The following is a 25,303-nucleotide window of genomic DNA, read 5'->3' on the forward strand; positions in this document are numbered from 1 at the left end:
TAGGAAGGAGGTCAGGGTTAGAGACGTGTATTTGTTTCTAATGGCTGTCTTGGCAAGGCATATCTGGGATAATCCTGTGTCTGGAGGCTTTGCCTTGTAAATATCGCTTCCTATTTACAAGGACAATATGATGTAGTGGCCAAAAGCTTTCGCTTTGGCTTCAGCTAGGTCCAACCCAGCTATTTACAGACTCCATTAACGTCAGGGATATTATGCTTCTCTATGCCTCAGCTTTCGTTTTCTATAAGTTGTAAATAATAATATCAGGATGGTCATATTAACTTCGTTAATGCACATAGGTAACCTGGCTGGGCTGCTTTTGTTATACTCCTGGAACTGTTAACAGAAGTGCCTCTCCTTCTCTGGCCAAATCCAAGACATCTTCCTTTCCTGCTCATCTAAAATCTCACATGAAACTCCTTTTTCCTCCACCAGTATGAGTTGAGTTCACTTGAAATGGTGGGAAAGTGCCATCCTAACTTGTCTGTCTGTGAATCTTCTAACTTGTCCTCTGTGTTTTGAGAGATTAGTTGGTGACGTAGAGGTTGAATTGTACCCTTAGCCTGAGAATGTGTCTGTGGTTTAGGTTCACTCACATAACGGAAAAGAAGTTATTTATCTTTTCCCTTGAAAAAAGAAAAATCAACCCTTAATCAGACAAATTTTCTTGCATAGAGATGATGGCTAAAGTTGCAGGAGTAGATGGCCGGAGTGGGGGTAGAAGGAGAAGAATAGAACCTAGAATAGCATCTAGAATAGAATCTTGGGGGACATTATCATCTATGAGTTATGGAGAAGAAAAATGTGCTATTATTGTTACTAAGAAGACAACCATAATTAAAGACAAGAATGTTATTTCTTTGGTTCACCATCAGCATTCATTTATTCACTCACTTATTCAGTCATTGATTTAACAAATATTTATTGATATCCACTAAATACAAGTAACTAAATAGAGCAGTGCGCAAATTAGGCAAAAAATTTTGGCTTTCTTGGTGCTTGGACTATATAGCAGGCACTTGAAAGAATACTTGTTAAATGAATGAATGAATATTTGGGCAAGCAGCATGTTTGAATGGAACCTTTATTAAGTGCAAACACTGTATTTTATAGACACTGGGAAGTTTTTGTAAAGGAGTAAAGCTAGTAGGCATTCTTTATTTTGAAACATGAGGCTCCTAGTTTAAGCAGGAGACTTCTTCCATCATTTCCAAGATTGACAAATTTGACCATTACAGAATTTTCTGGTCGGTAAAAAGAGAAAACTAGTATCTGTTAAGTTTCTACTAAGTGCCAGACCTTAGATCAGGAACTGTGCATATATATAGGACCCATTGAACTAGCTCTACAACACTCATGTGCAACTAACATTATATATTTTTTAATTAAATAAGATTGTGTCTGGGTTGGCCCAGACCATCAAGGGTTGGTGAGAAATTCAATTTCAGCTCTTGCTGGGGAGGAACAGGCTTCTTCCTATCCCTTGGGGGAGTACCGTAACCTGAGGATTTGCACTATCCAGGAAAGGACTTCTGGTCTTTGGTCCATTTTTATAAAGTTTTTTGTTGTGTGTCGTCTCTCTTTGTCAGCTTAGTCCCTGGGCCATTGCCAGACCTCCAGCCTTGGTGTTAAATCCCCACCCATCCATTAGGCACCTCCATTAGGGCTTCTGTCATCTTTGGAAGGAGATTTCTGGCTCTCCCCCAGGCTCCAGTCTACACAGTACCTCGGGTTGGGGCACTCTCAGAGCACCTACTTCCTCTCCATCTCTTTTCTGTGGCTCCTCTCCAAGGATCTGGTTCTCCTAGACCGGCCTTTGTGTATGTTATCTTTAGGACAGCTCATGCAACCCAAGAAGTCCTGTCCCTCTACAGCCAGGAAGCCCAAGGCAGAGGTTTATGGCGCTGGGACATGGGAGAAGGTAGAGGGGAAAAGAGGGAAGGAAAAGAGAAGCAAGAATAAGACAAAAATTAATATGCCATTGTATAATAACGCATTATGTCCTCTAGTCCTCCAAATCACAGTGCGAGATAGGTATTGTTATTAGCATTTTACAGAAGAATTGATTCATTCAATAAATATTTATTGAGAGTCTTCTTTCTGCCTAGTGTTCTAGGCTCTGGAGGAAAAACAAAAAAACCAACAGTGAATAGGAGACAAAAATCCAGATGAAAACACGAAGTCTCTGAAAGTAAATAACATGCTTGAGATCACATACTTCATAAGCAGAAAAGCTAGGATCGAGCCCAGGCCTGACTTTCTCTAAAGTCCACATCATTGTGTCATGCGACAGTGGTGTTGCAATGCAGGCTGTTCTGCAAAACACAGCTCAAACTTCTGACAGACGGAAGCTATCACTCACTGACTGCTTGCCATGCGTCAGGAGATGTAACAGAGATAAGGCATGCAGTATGTCATTTAACCCTCACGCTATCCCATTTAACCCATTTTCTCATTTTTCTTGGTTCAAGGACACTGAAAACTAAGGGTTACATTCCTTGGCCAAATCATCAGGCTAGCAAGTGAGTGAGCAGAATTTCATTCTAAATTACCTTATTCCAGTCTGAGGCTGAAGAACACCGTACCTCATCCTAATTGTCTTGGGGTCTTGTCTTTGGAAAAGTAACTTAAAACTCCTCCTTTCTTCCTGCTTGGTCCTGCCTCAGGCTGGGAAGTCTGGGTTGGGCCAGGTGAGGATAGCCAGCTTCTCTTTCTTGTTTCAACTTTCCTCCCCCTGGTTATCAGCACCTACTGTTTGGGCTTCTCCAGGTTTGGTAATCAGGGTCAAGGAGGACACACAAGGGACAGGGAAAGTCTTAAGGTTTGGGGTCTTTTGTGAGTGGTGAATATCCCATGTTAACTATTGCTCCCAAGAGTCCCTACAGAGGTTCTTTGGGGCCCCCTCTCACTGGACATGGCTTCTGAGGCCCTCTGGCTAGCCCCAGACTCTCCCCATGTAGACTTTTCAGTTGCAAGTGAGGGACTGGTCCTTGCAGCCTTCAAATCCTGAAGAGTAAGTGTTTTGCTCCCTAAATTGTTCTTTTGAAGGTCCCTCACTTGGGTTAACATGGCAAAGGGCAGGATCACCTCCTTGCCCTCTACCATAGATGGGTGACTCAAAGGGAAGGGAAATGACCCAATCCAAAGCGTTCTTCATTGCCTGCCTGTGCGAACCTGAGAGAATTTCTGAGTGTCTTTTACACAGCCTGGAGCTGGAGGGTGGGCTAAAGTGACAGAATGCAGTATTTCAGGGGATCCCGCAGAGCATGTGAGACTATTTTGAAACTTTGCTGAAAACAGAAAAAGTGTCATTTAACATACAGTTTGCATTGGCCCCAGAAACTTCTAAGGAAGAACAAGATCACAGGCCCTGGAATCAATTGTTTTTGTTTGTTTGTTTGTTTGTTTGCTTGTTTGTTTTACTTACTAGCTACGTGACTTAAGGCAAGTTATTAACCTTGCTGTATATCCATTTTCTCTGCATATCTGTAAACAGGGCTTGTAAAGTACCAATTTCACAGGGGTGCTGGAAGAATAAATGAGGCAGTATGTGTAAACTCTGGCAGAACACCTGTCACGTGGTTAATGTCTCCAAACTATGAGCTGTTGTTATTCTCACCACTTTCTCCTGTACATCAACTTTTGAGACAAATCAAAGATCAGCACTTCTGACTGCTTCTGAGTTTAGAGCACAGGCTTTTATAAAGCTCAAACTCAAGAGGCAGGCATAAGAGAGGCCAAACATATGTGACTCCTTATAGAACTACAACTTAACTCTGCTTTAGGGCTACCCTGATCTGTTACCTTCCAAGAAAGGGTGCTGCCTAGTGTGGGCTGCTGTATCCCTTCCAATGTGGTTTTTACATTGTTTAGGCTGATTAGAGGCAATGTGGCATTGTAGTTAAGAAAGCAGATACTGGGGGGGGGGGGGTGGGGGGCGTGCCTGGGTGGCTCAGTCGGTTAACTGCCTGACTCTTGATTTCAGTTCAGGTCATGATCTCACCAGTTCCTGAGATGGAGCCCCAAGTTGGGCACTGCATCAACAGCACAGAGCCTGCTTGGGATTCTCTCTGTCCCTCTCTCTCTGCCCCTCCCCCACTTGCACACACACTCTTTCTCTCAAACTAAACAAAACTTAAAGAAAAAAGGTGGACACTGGGTCAGCTAGACTTGGGTCTTAATCTCCACTCTGACACTTAATACTACTGTGATGTACTGGAAATTACTTACTTTTTCTGTGTTTTCATTTCCTCATCTATAGAACAAAGACAATCATAGTACCTCCCTTATCAAGTTGTTGTAAGGATTAAAGAAGAAAATGTAGGTAAAGACCCTGGTGCAAACATAGGTTCAAAAAATGGTAGCAACAATATGGTATATGATGCTAAGGCTTGGTAAGGCTTGGTTATTTACCAGGGGTTAGAAGCAAAGTCTTTTTTGGCTTCTGTTGTTAATGGACCCAGAGAGTTGAACCTCTTTCCTGAAAGTATGTTGGATATTGCTTCAGAAGATTTTGAATACACTGAACATGAGCACACAATCTAAAATCTAAAAAGCAGATATCATCATTGGTGGTGGTGGTAGGGGTAGAGGTCTGGTTAATAGACTGAAAAAGGCTCAGGTTTCACCTAATTCTGGGACTAGTGTTAGAAACAGTAAGGGGCCACAGGAATTTAAGAATCCTCACTGGGGGCATGAGAGCTCTCTGCTCTCCTCTTAGCGTTTGCCAAATATTTTTTCTCACCATTTTTTCACAGTATGATCCTCTCAGTCTTAAAGTTATCCTAGGCTTCCCTTTCCCCATTCCCAATCCTTGGAATATATCTGATCAATGGCTTAATCCAGTTCAGATTAGGATATGCATTTTGTATGTAATCTTAGTTGTGCTCAGTCCTTTTTACTACATCTTACTCTTCAGAACATCATGGAACTGCTTTGGAGACACCTGATAAGATGTAATGAGCCAGGCTCTGACTCGCATTGCTCCACAGGGACATGAGAGCATTGGGAGTGTGCCTCCACTCTGTTCTGGGGAGGCTCCACACAGGCTGCTTTCCCCAAATGGTGCAATCTAAGCTGGGTGTCACCAATGCTTGTTAATTCCCAACATTCAATCGTTGTAACCACTATTTATTTATTTATTTATTTATTTATTTATTTATTTATGACAGAGTATGTGTGTGTATGTGTGAGTGAATGAGGGGCAGAGAAAAAGGGAGAGAGACAGAAAATTCTGAAGAGGGGCTCAAGCTCACCCAAAGAGGGGCTCAAATTCACCCGAAGTGGGGTTCGAAGTGAGGAACCATGAGACCATGACCTGAGCCGGTCAGATGCTTAATGGACTGAGCCACCCAGCTTCCCCAAATTTCAACCACTTTTAACCAGTATTTACTTGAATCTTCACTTGTAGTTTTTACCCTGGGCTGGTCCTAGTTGACTGGTTTATGCAGAGACATAACAATCATGTGGCCCTGTCGCTTGGGTTCCTGGAGATGTTCCAATCAGTGGCACACTTTGAACTGGCATTACTTCTTGCTAGTGTTCCCGCCCGCAGCCACCAGGGCACTGGCTGTCTGGGACCCCCCACTGCTACTTGGGTGACTATCTCTTCTTCTTTCATAAAGTTGTCTTCCTCATGTGCTTATCTCTAGATAGAGATTATTAAAACACCAAGTCTCTCTTCATCTTCTGGGACCCCTGTGATTCTGATGTTGTTCCTTTTTAATGAGTCACTGATTTCTCTAATTCTTAAATTGTGCTCTTTTGCCTTAGTCTCCCTCTTTTTTTCTGCTTCATTATTCTCCATAAGTTTGTCCTCTATATCACTGATTTGCTGCTCTGCCTTATCTGTCTTTGCCACCATGGCATCCATTCGAGATTGCAGCTCAGTTATAGCATTTTTTACTTCATCCTGACTAGTTTTTACTTCTTTTATCTCTGCAGAGAGGGATTCTAATCTATTTTTGACACCAGCCAGTATTCCTATTATCGTGATTCTAAATTCTGGTTCAGACATCTTGCTTGTATCTGTGTTAAGTCCCTAGCTGTCGTTTCTTCTTGTTCTTTCTTTTGGAGTGAATTCCTTTGTTTCATCATTTTGAAGGCAGAGAAGGAATTAATAAGGTAAAATAAATTAAAATTAAGAAATTAAAAACAACACACACACACAAAATCAAATAAATGATGCTAGATCCAAGGTGTGTTTTGGTCTGGTTGTTGAAAGGAGCTTGATAGATCACAGAAGAAAAGGGGGTGGAGAAAAGAAAAGAAAAAGAAAAAGAAGAAAAAGAAAAAAAGGAAAATGTTTGAAAATTTGAAAAATGAATACAATGAAATAGAAAAAAATAAAGTGATGGAAGTAAAATAGATTTTTAAAATTTTACAGAAAGTAAAAAATATGTTAGAAAAAAATGAAAGAAAAATATTTTTAATAAAAATTGAAAGTAAAAATAATTTTTTTCTCTTTCTGTTTTCAAGAAAAAGAAAAGAAACCAAAAAGAGAAAAAAAGAAAATTGAATAGATTGACCAGCACACAGACTGAAATACGATTGAAATTACATCTTTTCCCTAGAAGTCAAACTATGAAGTACTTTATAGTTCACAAACTAAGCAGGTGGAGACACTTGTGTTCCTGAAGAGCAAGGTTGGCTGAGGGGGGCTTAGTGTAATGGTTCTGTTCTCCACTAGATGGCGCTGCTTAGCTTACTGCGCTGGAATGTTGTGGCGCTCGTAGACCTGCATGCGCATGTGCGGGAGTGGTGAAAATGGCGCCACCCAGCTACCTAGTCTCTAGTATCGGAACTCTGTTCTCTCCGATGAGAAATCACATATCCGTCCTTTCTCTCTGGCGTCTGTCCACTCTCCGCTTCTACACTGTCTGTGACCAAGCCACAGGCAGCACTTCCCTCCTGAGTTTTATCTCAGATGCGGCTGTTTTTCCCAACCCCTTATTTCTGAGGGTCTGTGGCTTTTTGACCTGTTCTGCCCCTCTGCAGGAGGGTCTCACCCAGCAATGGCTGGGTGCTGGCCACACCCAGCAATGTTCGAGGAACCGTGCTGCTGCCGATGTCCAGAGACTGTGGCTGGGTGCCAGCCCACCCCAGAAAAAGTTCACACAATTGTGTAGCAGCGTTTCAGAGATTATGGAAAATCACAACGCACATCTGGCACCAGGCTTCACCCTTAACATCCAGCACCAGCAAATGTGGTTGTTCTCCAGGGTCTGCTGGCACCTTTGCCTATGGGGGAGTCACACAGCCTCAGCCAGATGTCCAGCAGAGGAACCACCTCTCCCCATGTGGCTCGAGGACCCTCAGACTTCACTCTGTTCCTGGGGATTTGCCCTTCCCACCAGAGCACTGCCAGGTATCGAGCTGCGAAGTTTCACACTCTGCACTCCCCCTGCTTATAGAGTCTTCATGGCATTTAAACCCTCTCCTTCCTCCTTTCTCCCTTTTTAGTTCAGTCCCTGTGGCTGTTTCCACTTTTCCACTTTCTCTCCAGCTGCTTTTGGGGGTGGTGTGCTTTTCCTGTACTCTTCCCCCCATCTCTGTCCTCTCTTTGCCAGCAAAAACAGTTCCCTGCCCTTCGCAGCTTCTTGCTCCCCAAGTTCCCTTACTCCGTGCCGTGTACCTGCTGAGTTCTGTGGTTCAGATTGTGCAGATTTGTTGTGTTAATCCTCAAATAAGTTTTCTAGGTGTGCAGGATGGTTTAGTGTTTGTCTGGATGCATTTCATGGACACAAGATGCAAAAAAAACTTCCATGCTGTTCCGCCATCTTGGCTTCTCCCAAACAACAAGTCACTTAGGGCACAGATTATTATGATTATTTGAGAGAGGGGAGGAGATGGGAGAAAGAGAGAGGAAAGGAGAGAGAGAGAAAGAGGAGGTAAGAGAGAGAGGATAACAGAGACTTTACTGTCACATCAGAATTACCTTTAGAGCTTTTAAACATACATGTCTAGCCCCATGTCATATTGCCTTTGTCAGATTTTTTTTTCTGGGTTCCCATTTAAGTTTGTTGACTATGAATTTTTATTGATACTAGTCTTTCCACTTGTGTAGTTTTCCCCTCTGGATCCTCAGTAAGGTATGAAGAAGGCAGTGACGCCATAGATGGGAGTTTGACAGGAGAGTAGATGAAGAAAGGACAAATAAGCAACGATGCTGAGTGTGTAGATGGGGAGGTGATTGAAGATATAGCATGAAATACAAGTAAAAAAGGGAGAGGGGAATGGAGATAGTGGTGTTGGTGAAGGTCCCGGTGAGGTCCCAGGACAGGTGTAGTCATGCTGCTTGTGCAGGTAAACTGGAAGGAAAGGAGGGTGTGACCAGAGTGTAATGACTTTCTGAATCAGGATTTGGAGGCTAATCTGCAAAGAGAGGACAATAACTCAGGTATGCAATAATCACCATAAATGAACGTCAGATAATCTGAAAATCAAATGATCTGTCACTCACCCCAGGCTTTAATCCAGTCCTTACTTTTCCTCCAGGTTGTATTATGGTCTCCACGTAATCTCTGATTCCCTTATTTTCATCACCAGTCTGTAGCTTTTCACATGCCCCTTGGACTGTTGAAGTTGGCATCTCTGGCTTTGAACCTTGGTGATAGAAAATTTCTATCCTTCTATGGGCATTTCTTACTGCTGACTGCTCCAGAAAACCACCCAAAGGAATCTCTGGCCCTTATACCACATGTCAACACTGATTCTCTTAGACAGAACCCTTCGTGGGTTTACCTTGGCCTCTGCAGAGAGGAATTGGATACCAGGTTTCTTGTCTCCAGTCCAGTGTTTTCCTAACACAAATTCCACGTTCCCCTACATGCATGGGAGCCTGTCTGTGACCAAGGTCCCTGTTTCACACTCTGGTCATGCACTCTTTGGAGCTCTATAATTGGGTTTCATGGACTCTCCCAGACCTCCAGTCAGACAGCTGCCCTGAGAATGGAGGTCATAGCACTTCTGGGGTGACCCATTGCTTTTCTGTCTCAGCACTTCTCTAGCTAGATAGCCTGATTTAAGCTCAGTCCTTGATATTTCTGAGAATTTTCTCTTGTCTATGCTATTTGGGATCAACTGAATATCCTAACCCTAAGAGTGATCAGTAAGTGATTGAGGAAGCCACAGACAGGACATTCAGTGTAGAAATGGAAGATGCAGTCTTAGTCTCATACTGATGCTGATTTGAGTAATTTTGCATTGACTTGAGTCAGAATGAGGGTGTACTGTACTGTGTAATATTAATGGGGTGCTGGGAAATATAAATAACTGCTTTTAAGCATCACTGTCACTTGGTTTACATTTGGAATTCGTGGACTTTCAGTGAAAAATGATATTTCTTATCAGGTTTCATGAGACTTTACATTTATCCATGCCTATCACTAGCCTTAGTAAAAAGACAAAGATTTCTATCAAAAACACACATTCCTTTGAAATCTAGAGTGATGGTAACAAGATAATAACAAGGGATAGGATGTGTTAACTTACTGTTATTTCATTGTTTCACTTCCTTTAGACCTGTGTGAAATATCTTTAACTAAAGCACTTGTAAATAGCTAGTGTGGTAGAAAGAACAGTTTTCTCATATAAGTACCCCACGCTAACTGATTGCACCACTGGAACTCCCAAAGAACACAATCTTGGAATTGTGATTTGATTTTGAATCAGAGACCCCCCCTACCAGCTATGTCACCTGGGACAAGGTTTAGTCCCTCTGAGTTCTGTCTCATCATTGGTAATGTGGGGGTACTCCATTGTCAAATGCCTGCCACATAGGAGATAATTGTGGATGATGTGGACTGGCTCTTCAACGTCCATCTGAAATGCCCTGTTGGGTCACCCCTCCTTGCAGAGGCTGGAAAGTTAGAAAAGATGTTTCCTAGACTGTCTTGCAGCTAATGTTCTGGATGTGATTAGAGTTCCATCAAGGACACGCACCTAAACTAAGACTCAATTATGGGATGAGTTAAGGAGAGAGAGATATTGGCAGGGTGCAAAGTGCCCATTTTGCTGACGTAGGCTGTGACAGAGACAAGGTGATGGCTGTTGGCAGCTTCCAGAGGGAGTGGCTTCCTACAGCAGCAGTGTTCATTTTCCTTATTACGTGTGATTCTGAGGGGCTGGGAGTTGTTCTTAGAAGCTTAGCCTAGAGCTTGCTCCTCCAGCCCTTCCCACAATTGTGTAAGCACCCTGGTGCCTGGTATAATTCTCTTTATGCTTAAACTAGTAATAGTGATCTCTGCCATCTAAGACCGTAATGAAACAAAACTGAGTAAGTGGTAGCTAGTCCTTCTCTTCATTATGACGACCTGGATGCTAATGTATATGTAGATTTTACACACACTGTGGGAAATGCAACAAGGAATGGGGCATAGTCCCTAAGGAGCTTATTATTTTGTGGAAGAGACACACTTATAAGTGGCTATACTTTAAAATGAGCTAAGCACCAAAGGTTATCACCAAAGTGCTTTGAGAATCAAAGGATAGAGTAAATGGCAGAGGCTTGATGAGCTGGATCAGAAAATGACACTTTATAGAATTGAAAAGAATGAGTAAGGACATCAGTACGTCGGTGGAAAGACAGGGGTGGAATAGGAGGAGGGCCCAGCATTTGCAAAGGGGCAGAGAAGTGAAAGTGTCTCTGTGTCAGAGAAGCACGAAGGGTTTGGCGGGTCTTGAGCACGGCCAGGATGGAGTATGGTAGGTGTAGGATGGGAGCATTAGGAATTTGAAGAGTTAAGTTCTGACCAGATTGTGTAGAGCTGAATGTTAGGGAATTTAAATTTTATCATCCAGTGATAGTGATCCAGCAGGGATTTTGAAGCAAAGAAGGAAAAATAAACAATTTTTCTGTTGATGAGGAAAGCTGGCTTTAATGTGGAGAATGAATTGGAGGATGAAGGGTCCTGAAAGACATATAGGAGGCTGTTTTAAAAAGTGAGAGAATGAGGGTAGCATTAATGACGGAAAGGAGGGCCAGAATTCAGGATATATTTCTGAAATAAAAATGTACAGAATTAGGGGCACAGGGGTGGCTCAGTCAGTTGAGCTTCCAACTCTTGATTTGGCTCAGGTCATGATCCTAAGGTCGTGGGATCAAGCCCAGAGCAGTCTCCAAGCATGGAGCCTGCTTCAGGTTCTCTCTCTTTCCCTTTGTCCCTCTCCCCTGCTCAAGGGCTCTCTCTCCAAAAAAATGTACAGAATTAGAGACCAATTGGCCTGCAAGGAGAAGAAGAAAGAAGTGAAGTTTTCAGCTAAAATATAGGTTTCATTGGAGTAAGGACTTTGTTCATGGTTATATCCTCAGTACCAAGAATAAAGCCTAGCACATAGTAGATGGCCAATAAATATTTACTAAGTGAATAAGGTGAATGGCAATGCCATGAATATTGTCACGATGAGGTTGTTTTTAGATGTCTTTGGAGCATCCGAGTAGAAATGTTCACGATGCAAATCTGGTGCTTAGAAGAAAGAACACACCTGAAGTTATAAATAGAAGTTGTGGACACAGGAGGTGAAGCATAGATAAGATGTTCCAGGGAAAGCCTGTCAAGTGAGGGGAGAACTAGTGGTGGACTGTGGGATCCACCAGACTTAAAAAGTTGGCAGAAAAGAACTTCCCCTGAAGCTTGAAATGCAATGGTCAGCAAGGGACAGGATCTAGGAGACAGTGGCATGTTGGAAAGGCAGGTTAGAAGAAACTTGTTGGTGCACAGTGTCAATTCTATGGTGAGATCAAGGTGAAAAAATGGTTATAAAATAGGCCATAAGACCTCTGAATTAGGAGGTCTTTAATCATCCTCTTCTAGTCTCACTTTAATAGGGTTACAGAGATGGGTCTCATTTTGCAGTGGGTTTGGCCCTATGTGGATGGAGGAAGGCCACTCTGCCATTTGCTTCTACTAGGATAAGCCAGTCTGTTTGTACCTTCCTTTTTAGTCATACATAGACCAGTATTCTCAAGTGGGGGCAGTTTTTCCCCTTTAGGAGTCATTTGGTTATGTCTGAAGAACTTTTGGTAGTCTTGGCTGGAAGGGTGGTACTGGAATCGAGTGAGCAGGGTCAGGGATGCTAGTAGACATCCTATGGTGCACAGGACAGCCACCAACAACGAAGAATAACCGGGCCATAATACTGATGTCAAGAAACCCTGCTAGAGAAGAAAGCACTGCCAAAATGAAGCTGGTAAAAGAAATGATGAGGCATGAGAAGAAGGGGATATTTTTCCCCTTTGGATGTGTGACCCAGGTTCATCAAGTAGAGCTTTTGAAAGGCTCTGGCAGTGGAATACAAACAGACCAGGTCAACCATTAGAGCAAATGGCCTCTGGAATATTGCTGCTTCCTTCTTTTTTCTCTTCCACATCTGTGTCTGAAAGCTTGCTTCCACTTATCCTCGTTGTAAAGAAACATTGCCTGAGGACTCTCTGTGGTCAACATTGCACGGTGTGCAATCAAGACTGCAACCACTTTTCTGAGCTAAAAATTGGGTTACCTGGTGAGTCAAGTGTAAGTATATTTATGTCGACAACGGGACAGGGCTTTTGAAATTGAGGCAGCCTGGAGCTTCTAGGTTATGTCATTGGAAAAGAGAAGACAGAAAGAGCTCTGGACATGGAATCGAGAGCCAGGTACAAATCTCAGCTTCCCTGATTACTGGCTGCCTGATCCTAGGACATCCCTAAGCCTCTCTGAACCTCAGTTTCTTCATTTGTAAATAGCTTAATGATACTGAGCTCAGTGATTGATGTGCAGATTAAATCCATGGTGCATTTGAAAATGCTTTGGCAGGGGTGCTTGGATGGCTCAGTAGGTTGGATGTCTGACTTCAGCTCAGATCATGATCTCACAGCTCATGAGTTCGAGCCCCTCATCAGGCACTATGCTGACAGCTCAGAGCCTGGATCCTGCTTCAGATTCTGTGTCTCCCTTTCTCTCTGCCCCTCCCCTTCTCACACTCTGTCTCTCTCTCCTTCAAAAATAAATAAACATTAAAAATTAAAAAAAAAGAAAAATTCTTTGGGAATGTGTAAGTTCATCCAGCTAATGTTATTACCTAGGATATTTTAATAGATAGCGACATATACAAGGTATGAATATAAAATAATATGATTATGTTTTCCTGTATGAAAAGCACATATAACCGTGGCCAGAATTTAGTACCCAACTGGATATAAGTTTTTCAGGACAGATTCCTTAGATGTTTTGTTCGTTTCCTGGCATATCTATCAAAGAAAACCTACACAGACAACGTTGGAATTCTGAATGAAGATTTCTGTTCTTTTTCTTTTTTCTTTGCAAATGTATAACATATGCAAAGGAACCCAGCCTTCAGATTTACTGGCTCTTAGAATAAAGAGAGAGAGTGATATGTAGAGTTGATATGATAGTTGGCGGTTCTGATTAGATACATTTTAATAAACTGAAAGTTCTGTCTTTGATTAAAATAAAATCTGAAAAACAATTCCTCCTCCCCAACAGAATGTCCCTGGCTTTTGCTTGTTTGTGTGTTTGTTTTCTGTGGTTTATCTCCGGATAAAAAACTTTGGGGAAGGCCCTGTAATTCATTCACAGTTTATTTCTCAGAGTGAAAGTCTTTAGAAATGTAAATCTTCTGGGTCCTGATTGACTGTGCTAACCGTTAGGCCAAGTTTTACTATTTTTCCATTGAAGGCATTCGAGAAATAATGGCTGAAGAAATACAGGACGAAGCTGTGAGTTAATGAATGTGAAGTAGTTATTGGAGTGCCTGGCTCATGGTAGTTGCTCAGTAAAGACAGTTGCCTGGATTTGTGCACAGTGAGGTGCTGGGAGAATATTAACAGAAATGTGCTGTGGATTCTGAAGAAGACACTAGAGAGAAGTGTTCAAGGGGCTTCTGTAAAGGGATGCCTTTCCCCTCCTGGCAAAAGGGATGGTCGTGGATGGAACTGCCTCTGTTCTCCTTGTTCTCACACTGAACACAGACACGATGCCAAAATTGTCATATGAAGTGACAGGAAAAGGACAGAAGGCATATATCAAGGGTGGCTGAGTAGAAAGCACATGATCCTGGTGGCCCACTGAAGCCTGCACTGTTTACCTTCTGACTTGTGGTTATGTGAGAAAAAACAAAACCTGTATCTGGATAAGTCACTAGATGTGGGATTTGTCCTCATGTGCAGTCAGACCTGCTCCTAATGATACAGCCCACGTCCGACTCAGCTGGCACATGCACACACCTACTTGAAGTGGAAGGGCACAGATGGTCCTCAATGTCTCCTTCATACTTGTCTCAATTTCATTTCTGGCCAGTTTCGGGTTATATTTTTATTGACATTACACATGGGATCGTCATTTCCTGAGCTTCCTTTTGCCCCTTACCTTATTCCCCAGGGCCTTTCATCCCTGTGGGGCTGGGGAAGAGGGAGGCAATGCCGACATGCAAGTCTTCAGGCCCCACTCAGTTCAGATGCTCGTCAATGCCCCAGGGGCCACATGAACTCACAGCTGGAACTGCCCTCTGGACACTAAGGAAGTAGGCGGGCAAAGCCAGTTCTGAAGAGAAGTGCGGAGACTATCCAGTCAGAGGGTTCCTTGGAGGTACGTCAAAGACAATTGGGAGGGTGGGTTTGTAGGGTGCTGGGATGGTCAGGATACATCCTGTCCCCAGTCTCCTTTCCACTAAGATTTCTCCGTTTCGAGCTGTATTGTATAATGTACTTTAGGAAAAGGTTTCTGTAGCTAGAAAACCCTGCTTTATACATCAGTAATATGAGGACCATAGAGGTTAATCTGACACATACTTGTTGAGAGTCCAAGAAATACAAAACATTACTGCAGGCAGGTCTGCACACTGCACAAGTCTCGAGGATGCAGCCCCATACACCACAATGCAAATGCCACCCTGGGGATGTGCAATGAGGAAGCTCTAACTATCGGTGCCACAAAGATGTTGAGTGAGACAGTGTTCTTACCCAAGGTACTAACAATTGTGTAGAAAGAAAGACTAGGAAAGGTATCAGAGACATGGTGTGTTTAGTGTGTAAGACAGAGTGGGATAAACATAAGACGTATCAAGTATCAATACAAGAAATATTATGGAAATTAAAGAAAACAAGGTGTAAAAAGAGGTGAAGGTGAGGAGGGACTTGGGGCAGGAAGTAGTATTCAATATGGACTTTGAAAGAAAATTAGCCATTTGTGGATTAGCTTAGACTGGCAAAACTGAAGTAAATCTTTGCTGAGTGTACATGATAGGTAAGCACAGAGCTCCTATTTAATTTAAACCTCATGCAAACAAGTTTATTATCTCATCTTAGGGATAAGAATACTGATAGAAAGAGGTTGAAGAATTTGCCCAAGGCCTTACAGCTAATAACTAGAGGATAAAGGGCTCAAAATCAGATCCATTTGCTGTCAAAGCCTGTGGTCTTTCTAGGTTCATCCTGAAAAAATTTTAGGCAGAGGAGAAGGAAACTCTCTGCTGTAAGACAACAGAACTATTGAGTCTATAATATGGTTGGAAGACATAATCATCTAACCCGCTTGGCAACCCCAGAAAGTCAATGCTACCATCCTTTCCTTACAGAGAGTCCCATGTCAAGTTACATGGGTGGCGGGAAGAGTGAAGCCTTAGTTTCCATCTCAGTATCACTGATTTCAAGGCAACACATCTTCTTTTCATTCCCACGCCTCCTCCCATGAATCAGATTATGGGGAACCTGTGCGGGTGCGCGTGTGTGTGGAATTGTGGATTATGTGATGGGGAATGGCGGAAGGGAGGGGACTCTAGCTTGACAGTCAAGGTGAGGAGCTGTATCAGAAGCTGAAAACTTCAGTGACCCCATTCTCCCATCTGCTGTTTTCTGTCAAGAGTGGGCTCTCTGAGGGCATGGTCTTCCTTCTGCAAATCAGATCCTGAGGCAATAGCTTGTGATCTGTTATTTGTTCTGGAAATGGATTCCAGGGAACTGGAGTGGGGACCAGGGAGAGTGAATGAGGAAGGAGGGTATACTGTCTAAGGGTGTGCTCTTGAGTTGGTCGGGACTGTGAGAAACGGGAGCTCTGCTTGATTGCACTGCAGCCTTTGGGGGAACCCATGCAGAATACACCTCAGGATGGTCTGGCGATGGACAGAGGAAGGTGCATTGCCCACCAGGGCCTAACCCCTGAGTATTAACTTCCTGCACTTCCAGGTTGAGCATGTGCTGAACAGGATCTTTCAGGGTCCTGTGGTGGCGGAGAAACTCACTGTGCAGCTGAAGCAAAGTTCTGATCACCAAAGCAGGGCTGGGGTAAAAGATAGGCAGAGAGGGGGTGAGGTAGGGACAAGGAGTATCCGAACATGGGACTCAGGTCAGGAGCTTGCTCCAGAATGGAAGAAAGCTTCAACAAATGCAGAATTTATGTTGTTTCTTATCAGGTCAATTTATGATCTCTAAATAGAAGACTTATATGAAGCAGGATGGGTGTAAATGACAGAGAGCAAAGAATACTGGAAAAAAAAATTTATTATAGTGAAATGTACATAACACAAAATTTACCATCTTAATTTGATTTTATTTTTTTATTAAAAGAACTTTTTTTTTTTTTAAATTTTAGAGAAAGAGAGCAAGTGAGTGAGCCATGGAGAGGGGCAGGGGGTGAGAGAGAGGGAGAGAATCTTAAGCAGGTTTCATGCTCAGCACAGAGCCCGACACTGGGCTCCATCCCACGACCCTAGGATCTTGACCTGAGCTGAAATCAAGAGTCAGATGCTTAACCAACTGAGCAACCCAGGTGCCCCTACCATCTTCATTTTAAAATGTGCAGTTTAGTGGTGTTAAATAGTCACAGCGTTGTGCAACCATCACCACTATCTAGTTCCAGAACTTTATTATCACCTCAAAAGGAAACCCTGATGCTATTAATTAGTCACTTGCCCACCCCCACTTCCCCAGTCCCTGCCACCCAGAATCTGTGTTTTCTCCCTATGGATTTGCCTACTCTGGATCTTTCATATAAACGGAATCACACAATACGTGGCCTGGTATCTGTCTTCTTTTACTTCGTATAGTGCTTTCAAGGTTGGAAAATATATTTTGAAAGGGGTATTTTTGTTGCATCCACCAGCAATTTCATCCTGTTTGGAGATGGAAGGCAAGTCCGCCCCTGAAGTTGTCACTGCTTGCAGAACAGCGGCCCCTGGTGGACTCTAGGGGATGTTCTCTGGCCCGACTGTGCACACAAGCATTTGGCAGTCACCCTCTGCTAAAGTGAGGAAATAAAGATTAAAGAGTCCTTTAAAAAGCAGGGGGAATTAAAAAAAAATAAAATTTAGCTTCTCCCTACTACTGAGCTTTACTAAAATAAGACTGCAAGGAGAAAATACCTGTCAAACTGTCATTAGCAATTGTTGGTCATCATGCCCTGTATTACAAGAGATCTGTAGGGTTGAGATAAGTCTATGGGGCCATTTGCATTGCTTATGATTACTCCAGCAGGATTTGATGTTCTTTGGGTTAACTTCAATGAAACAGCAAGTGCATTTGAAAGTTATATTAGACACCCATAAATTAACCCTAAACACAGTTATGTGAAACATCCATAAATTAACCCTAAACACAGTTGTGCTATTACTTTGGTTATAAGTAACAATCAAGTGTTTAAGCCCTGAAAATTCCCCCATAAAAATTCAAGCCTGTGGCAAAGAAGATAATAAAGAAAAAAACATACTCTTAGGTGAATAAGGCTGTTTTGGAACTTGTTTTTCCCTGTGAGACAGGCTGAGATTTTTAAATAGATATTTGGCCAAGTATTTGTTTCCGTTATTTGGCTCTTTCATTATTTCAGCTCTAGTTCTCTCCTAGGCACATTTTCTTCTCACATAGTGGACCCAGAACAATAGAAGGGAGGTATCTAAAAAGATTTTTTTTTGAGAGCAAGTGGAAAGCTAATATGCACTAATCCAAATAAGATCCTCCTTGCGGGGCACCTGGCTGGCTCAGTCGGTTAAACATCCTACCTTGGCTCAGGTCATGCTCTCGTGGTCCATGAGTTCCAGCCCCTCACTGGGCTCTGTGCTGACAGATCAGAGCCTGGACACTGCTTTGGATTCTGTGCCTCCCTCTCTCTCTGCCTCTCTGTCTCTCTCTCTCTCTCTCCCTCTCAAAAATAAATAAACATTTTAAAAAAAAAGATCCTCCTGGTATATACTTCCATGGCTTGCATAGACCATGTGTGTGCATGTGTATGTATCTATAGTGTTTCTCAAAGCCTAGAAGAAGGTCTAGTACATAAGTGTTCAGGAAATAATTTTGGATTAATTGTCCACATGGAAAGTGTTCTGAAGGTATGATTTCTAGTTCCAACTCTGTGGCTTTAGGTTTTGACTTATCTCACTAAATTTTTGTGAGAATCAAATGAGATAGTGTACTTTAAATTAAAAAAAAATTTTAAATGTTTATTTTTGAGAGAGAGAGACAGTGTGAGCAGGGCAGGGGCAGAGAGAGCCCAACGTGAGGCTCAATCTCACAGACAGTGAGATCACGACCTGAGCCGAAGTCAGATGTTTAACGGACTGAGCCACCCAGGTGCCTGAGATAGTGTGCTTTGAAAGAGCACTTTAAAAAGTAATAGTATAGTATTATTTTGAAAATAGTAAGAGTAATAATTTTGATTTGGTTCAATTTAACTGATTGCCTGTTGCATGCAAGGTAGAGGTGTGGACATTGCCTGGAAATTCCAGAAAATTTAGGCACAGCCCCTGTTCTAAAAGAGACTTACAAGATTTGACAAAAGGAGAAGAGAATAAGACGGATACAAAAATAAGCATATCAGGTGAGCTGATTAAACTACTAACATCAGTGTGACATGGGCAATGAACAATGACACAGAAGTCGGATGGGAGAGCTGAATATTGATCCTAAGTGGAGGTAAAATGGACTTTACAATTATATCTTCACCAGTGAAGAAGAGAATAAAAAACAAATAGCGCTATAAAAACTTGCCCACCTAGAACAGCAAATAAGAGTTTTTAAAAAATTTCTATTGATCTGGGCTTACATGGCCCCAAATGGCCTGCCATGAGTTTGAAATTACTTTGAAGTCCTGGGCTTTATCCCAAACATCATGTATGTTTTGAATTCTGTACCATAATTACCTTGTATTATGATATAAAAATATCCTGCCTTCCCACTCAAAACCTGAACATAACTGACTTTCCAGAGAGCCCTGCTGAGTTTATTTAGGTATCTTCAGGCATGCTTCCTTGAACTATAGAAGGGCGTACCCCAGTTGAGAAGCCAGGGGCCCCAGTGGGAAAAGCATGGAGTAAATCATTCAGTCAGAAGTAGATTTTTGCTCCAAAGGATTGATTTCCCTCATGAGTCTGCACATTCTGTGTGTGAAGGGTAGCACAGCTTCTTCATTTTATTTCATTTATTTTAAGCCTCGAAGACTTGGAATTCTGTCATTCCCTATGGAATTTGGAGATAAAATTCTCAGTTTTTATGTTTCCAGACTGCATTGACTCAATATTCTACGGCAATTACATATTAAATACCCTACCCATGTATGTTGTACTTGAGTAAAAAGCAAAGCAAAAAGCTTTGTGGGTGTTAATTCTTTAATAACTCCACTTGCCATCATGGGTGAAGTAATGAAGGACCAAAGTGACCACCGGGGCCAAGTTCTCCAAGCTGGTAGGTGGCAGAACCAGAACATCAATTGATCCAAGGATTCGGAATTCAAATCCAGTGCTTCTCTTCAAACCCAAATTGCAAATATAAACCCTTATTTAAAAATTTGTTCCTATGCAAAAAGGAAGGCTGTTTAATGGTGATTCTTGTAAATAGCGATCTCTCAGGAGCTTCCCAAAGTTCTCAGATAGTATCCCAGGGCTTGTAAGAGTAAGCAGGGCCAGCTCTTTGGTTGGCACTCTACCTCCCCAACTCCTACCATTCTCTGAGGTCTCTGGTAATGTTCTGATGACCAAATGCAAGTGTTTTTTTGTTTGTTTGTTTTTCTCAAATTCATTCACCTTGACCTCTCTGCAGCATGTGGACATGAGGGACTCCTTTCTCCAACCTGACAGAAAATCTTGGGCTTTTATGAAAATGCACTTCTTTAAATTTCCTTCTAGTTAATGCTGTTGCCATTGCTGGATTTTCATCTCACTCTTGCCTCGTATATGTGGGTGGATTTTTGTTTTTAACAGTTGTGACTCCCTCTTACTATTTATCTCTGGGCAACTACTACTAATGTATGATACTAGACACAAGCCTTCACAGATAATGCCTCAGCCCCAATGCTTCCTGATCTCTAATTCCACAGCCCATCAGTGTAGACGGTCCACTTGGCTGTCTTCCCATCACCTCAACCTAACACGTCCTGGGCACAAATCATGCTCTTCATCTTCCTGAGACCCACCTCACCTCCCAACTTGCCCATTTCTGCCAATGTCACCACCTTCCTCACAGTTAACCTGGTTCAAAGCTTTAGAATCATCTTTCCTTCTTTTTATTAGTACCTTATATCTACCCAGTTGTCAATGCTCATTGGGTGAATGATTCCTGGTCTTTAAACTCCAAAAGAATTAGTATCAAGGTTTTCACTTAGTGTTAATCTTGGTGCTTTTCTTATTTTCCTGCCCACACTTTCTGACCCCTTCCCTAGTCTGTCTAAGGTAGACTAGGAAGAATTGGGATTTCAGGGGGAAAACTGGAATTCAGTAAAGGAATGTAAGATAAGAGGTAGCTTTCAGTTATTTTGACTTCCAAACTAGGTCCTTGAGAATCAAAAGACAAGGCAGATAGGATTAAGTAATAAAGATAAGAAAGAGAATTGAAGGAGAGAGTTAAAGGGTCAAGACCACAGGACTAGGTGGAAGGTGATGTGGGAGACTGTTTTAGGGAAGTGTGTGAAAGGCTTGGAAGATGGCAGGTGCCAAGGGGCCCCTGGGAGCTGAGCTCTTACCTGCCACACACTCAGCCAACTGCACTCCTCACAGCTCTTGGGAGAGGGTGGTCCATCTAGGCACTTTGCCTCATCTATGGATTATCCCATAGGACTTGAACATTACCCCCCCCCCCCCATTAGTATGGAAAACTCGTAACCTAGCAAGGCAGTGGTGTGTGGAAGACAGAGCCCCAACATCCGGACTTGGGCAGGATGCTCATTACAAACAACTCAGCAACTGATGTTTGCCAGAGCAACATTTCACAATATCATCTTGGAAGGCTGATGGGAATATGAAATCCAACTCCTTTCTTTGTTCTTGCGTGGATTGCTTAACCTGGAGGAGATTTGGAGATACGAGTCTTCCTTTGACTAGCCCTGAGATCTGGCTGCCTAAAATGCGGTGAAAAAACAGGGGACAGATAGGAGGGTGAGATAGACCACCAAGGATGACCACTTAGGTTATCACAATAGGAAACCATCATTAGGGAGGACCGTCCCAAAGGAACAAGAGAAAACCTGGAGTTGTGGAGAGGCAAGAGCAAGAAGTGCTGAGGGAAGGTGGACGTCAAGTGAACCTTGCTCAGACCTTATGTGAGTCATGAGGAATATATGTGAGGGCAGGGTGAGCCTTTATGTGTTGCCCTTTCTTGAGATACAATAGGGTTGAAGAGGGATTTCTTTTTTTTTTTTTTTAATTTTTTTTTCAACGTTTTTTATTTATTTTTGGGACAGAGAGAGACAGAGCATGAACGGGGGAGGGGCAGAGAAAGAGGGAGACACAGAATCGGAAACAGGCTCCAGGCTCTGAGCCATCAGCCCAGAGCCTGACGCGGGGCTCGAACTCACGGACCGTGAGATCGTGACCTGGCTGAAGTCGGACGCTTAACCGACTGCGCCACCCAGGCGCCCCAAAGAGGGATTTCTTAAGTGTAGCTCCTTTTTGGGAGCACAGGGCTCAGATGAAATTCAACATTGTCAAAGGAAAAGTGTAAAGCTAATATGTGTGTGCTGCTATTTCCAACCTCTACAGTTAAAGGCTTCTTTTCACATGGCTGGCGTTGTATCTTGTTCCTGGCTAGTTGTCAACTAATTCTTAACATTGTCAGAAAAACCTAAGGTTCCAATCTGCATAAAAATGGTATTTGTGAGGTTATGTTTGGACTGTGTTGTGACTTTGAGTCTTTAAAAGCTAAGCTGCTGACAGATGACAGTTCACCAGGACTATTACATGGCAATCTCCGCCACAAAGGGAAGAAACTTGTGTTTGCTCCATGCACCCAGATCTGCTCTGATAGCACTCCTGTAACTGTGGCTCCCACTTCCCCCCGGTGGGAGTCTCTTCACCTATAGACACTGGAGGCTGTGGGGCTGTCCTGTGCCCTGCAGGGTGTCCAGCAACATCCTTACTTCTGCCCTCTTTTTGCTAGTGGCATCTCTTTCCCCTCTGCAGCTGTGACAATCAGAAATATCCGTAGACATTGCCAGATGTCCTCTGGGGGAGGGGAGTGGGCAAAACTGTCCCCAGTTGAGAATTACTGATTTAAGTGTTTATATTTTAGATTCCAAAAATGTCAGGATTTGAATGAGAATGGAGACCATAAGCCTTACTTGAGACAGAGCTTAATAGAAGCATTAAGTTAGGCGCCTGGGTGGCTCAGTCAGTGAAGCATCTGACTTAGGCTCAGGTCGTGATCTCATGGTTTGTGAGTTCGAGTCTCACATCGGGTGAGCTCAAGCCGCTTTGGGTGAACACTAGCCCCATTTTGGGTGAGCCCCAATTCTCTTCTCTCTCTCTCTCCCCACCTGCCCCTCACTCACTTGTGCCCTCTATTTCTCTCTCTCTCTCTCAAAAAAAAAAGGGGAATTAGGTTAATAGAGTAGCAACCTGCAACAGCATCATAGGCCAGGGAAGTAAACAGAAAAACACAGAATAACTAATACCAAGTAGTAATGATCCAAAAATGAGGGTAAGAGAAAGACTGGGACCTGATTAGGAAAGACCCAGAAGTTTCCAAATGAACAAAATTGAAGAATAAGTATGCTCAGGAGACTAAAAGTCCATCCAAAGGATATTAAAGTTGCTGCATTTTTGTTCTGTTATTGCTATATTTAATTATTTCTTATGAAGATTATTTTGTCACTTTATTCAACTTATATTAATAAATTATATTTTATATTTTAAGGGACATGTGTTCAGCCATACTTTGTTTACTTTGTATTTTTTATTTTTTTAAGTTAATTTATTTATTTTCAGACAGAGAGAGCGTGCAAGCAAGGGAAGGGAAGAGAGAGGGGGAAAGAGAGAAAATCCCAAGCAGGCTCCACACCACCAGCACAGAGCCTGATGTTGGGCTTGAACTCACAAACCATGAGATCACAACCCAAACCGAAATCTAGTCAGATGCTACACCAACTGAGCCACCCAGGCGCCCCTAATTTTGAACCTCTTGAGGACAAAGACCATATCTTGTTTGCTTTTATCACAATCCTTGGAACACAGTAGATATTTAGTAAATACCCATTGAATAAATGGATGGATATATATAGTTTGAGACTCAAAGAAATGGATCGCCCATGTAGAATCTCACACACAATTGTGGTGGACAGTGGTAGAACAAGGGGGAAAATCATCATAGCTTTTAAGTAGTTTCTATGCCATCACTAGGAAACATTTCTAGTAGAACAGACCTACATAGTAAAGGGGCCCAACATTTCAACAAGGTCTACAACACTTGTCATTATCTCTACAAGGAACATTAACTAGGACTGGGCTACTTGTCTAACGTACTATTCTTACCTCTGAGCCACAGACATCTTCCTCCTAGTTGCGACTATATCTCGAGGACTTAATCGTCATTTTGCAACCAAACCCTCTGAGGCTTACAAGCTGCATATGTGTGTAAATGTAGATAAATTCACTTGTAGGAACCAGAGAGTTTAAGTTTTCCTGGACCCTGCTTACTCTTGACGTTTGATGTTGAAAAGAAGGTAGAAATATCCATTACAGACATTCTCCTGTATTTCATAATGTGGTTGACTGCCGTGAGATTTATAGTTTGAAAACGCAATGCACAGATTTGTAAATCTCATGGAGTTTTGCCAGAATGGAAGGAAAAGGGTCAGTGACATCCCTCTGCTCTTAAAGTATTTATTTTATAGATTGGTGAAGTAATAATCCATTTAATTCTTTTCTTTGCTCATTCCTTCTATAAACATAGAAGGAATTCCATATTCTTATTCTGAGTAGAGAATTATGGTAGGAGCCATTAAATGTCTACAAGTGAGCAAGGTGGAATCTCTTTTTTCCAAGAGTTTAGTTCTGTTGGGGTAACTTAGAAGAGACAAGGCACATTCTCTTCCTACTTGTTAAAAAAAAAAAAGCAAAGAAAGAAAAGAGTGTAAGAGTTAAGTAAAAATGCAACCAATGCAACTTTATAAGCTCTGACTACATTCTGTGATTATGGATCTCTGTTGAATATGCTTGTGTGGTGTAATGAAGTGAGAATCAAGGAAAGCAAATCCTCATTGTTCATCCTGTTGTTCGTCATTTTGTTAATTCATTGTTGGGGACAAATGAGTCCTAATGGTGTTCCTTTAGATGTACTAGCTAAGTGTTCTTATGCTCTTATTAACTACCAGTTTATTGAAGGACGAAGGTGGAGGAGAGGAATGGCTTTTGCTCTTTCTTAAAGGGGGGATTCTGGCTGTGGTTCCAGATAAACACATAACTACTGAAAACACGCCAAGGATTTGGGTTGAGGGGTGGAAAGAGAGGGAGAGGGGCAGAAAGAAGGGAAAGGAGAGAGAGATTCTGAGAGAAAACTGGCAGTGCCCCATGGGGAAGAAATAGTCCCATGCATAGTCCCATAGTGATTAAAGTACTTGGTATCGTATGCCCAACTAATATGTGCGATTTAACTGTGTTTTGAAGCAAGGGGCAGATGTTATCCATTTCTGGAGGATGAAATTGAAGTTTAGAGAGAACATTTGAGTTGTCCAAAAACTAAAAGTGGTATTTTAGAAGCCAATCTTTGGAAATATAATCTTCTGGTTCCAGATTTGATGTTTTCCCACATTCTCCAAGGAACTACCCCAAAGTTGGGAGTCATCAGACATTGCAAAAGGGGTGGACACAGTGCTCACTGTTGTTTGTTTACCACTTCCCACACATTCATCCATTCTTCCAGCACGTACATATTGTGTGTCTAATGCATGCAGGGCTGAACAACACACAGACATCCCACTCTGAGGATGGAGGTGAGGTAAAAGGGAATAAAAGTTTTCCTGTTCCAAAGAACCCTGGAACATTCTCCTAGGGTCTTCCTCTTGCCCTCTGTATTGTCATTCCAAACTACCTCTTTCTTCTTCATTCCGTTAAG

At 42.4% G+C, this 25,303-nt stretch overlaps 1 long non-coding RNA gene across 1 annotated transcript in view; it reads left to right on the forward strand.

The window, feature by feature from the left end:
- Positions 1–25,303, forward strand: part of LOC109277950 (uncharacterized) — a 208,381-nt gene that overhangs the window by 126,969 nt on the left and 56,109 nt on the right. The gene's annotated exons all lie outside the window — the stretch shown is intronic.

This window comes from Panthera pardus, unplaced genomic scaffold, assembly GCF_024362965.1.
Source record: "Panthera pardus isolate Hobbes unplaced genomic scaffold, ASM2436296v1 HiC_scaffold_7, whole genome shotgun sequence".
NCBI classification, from domain to species: domain Eukaryota; kingdom Metazoa; phylum Chordata; class Mammalia; order Carnivora; family Felidae; genus Panthera; species Panthera pardus.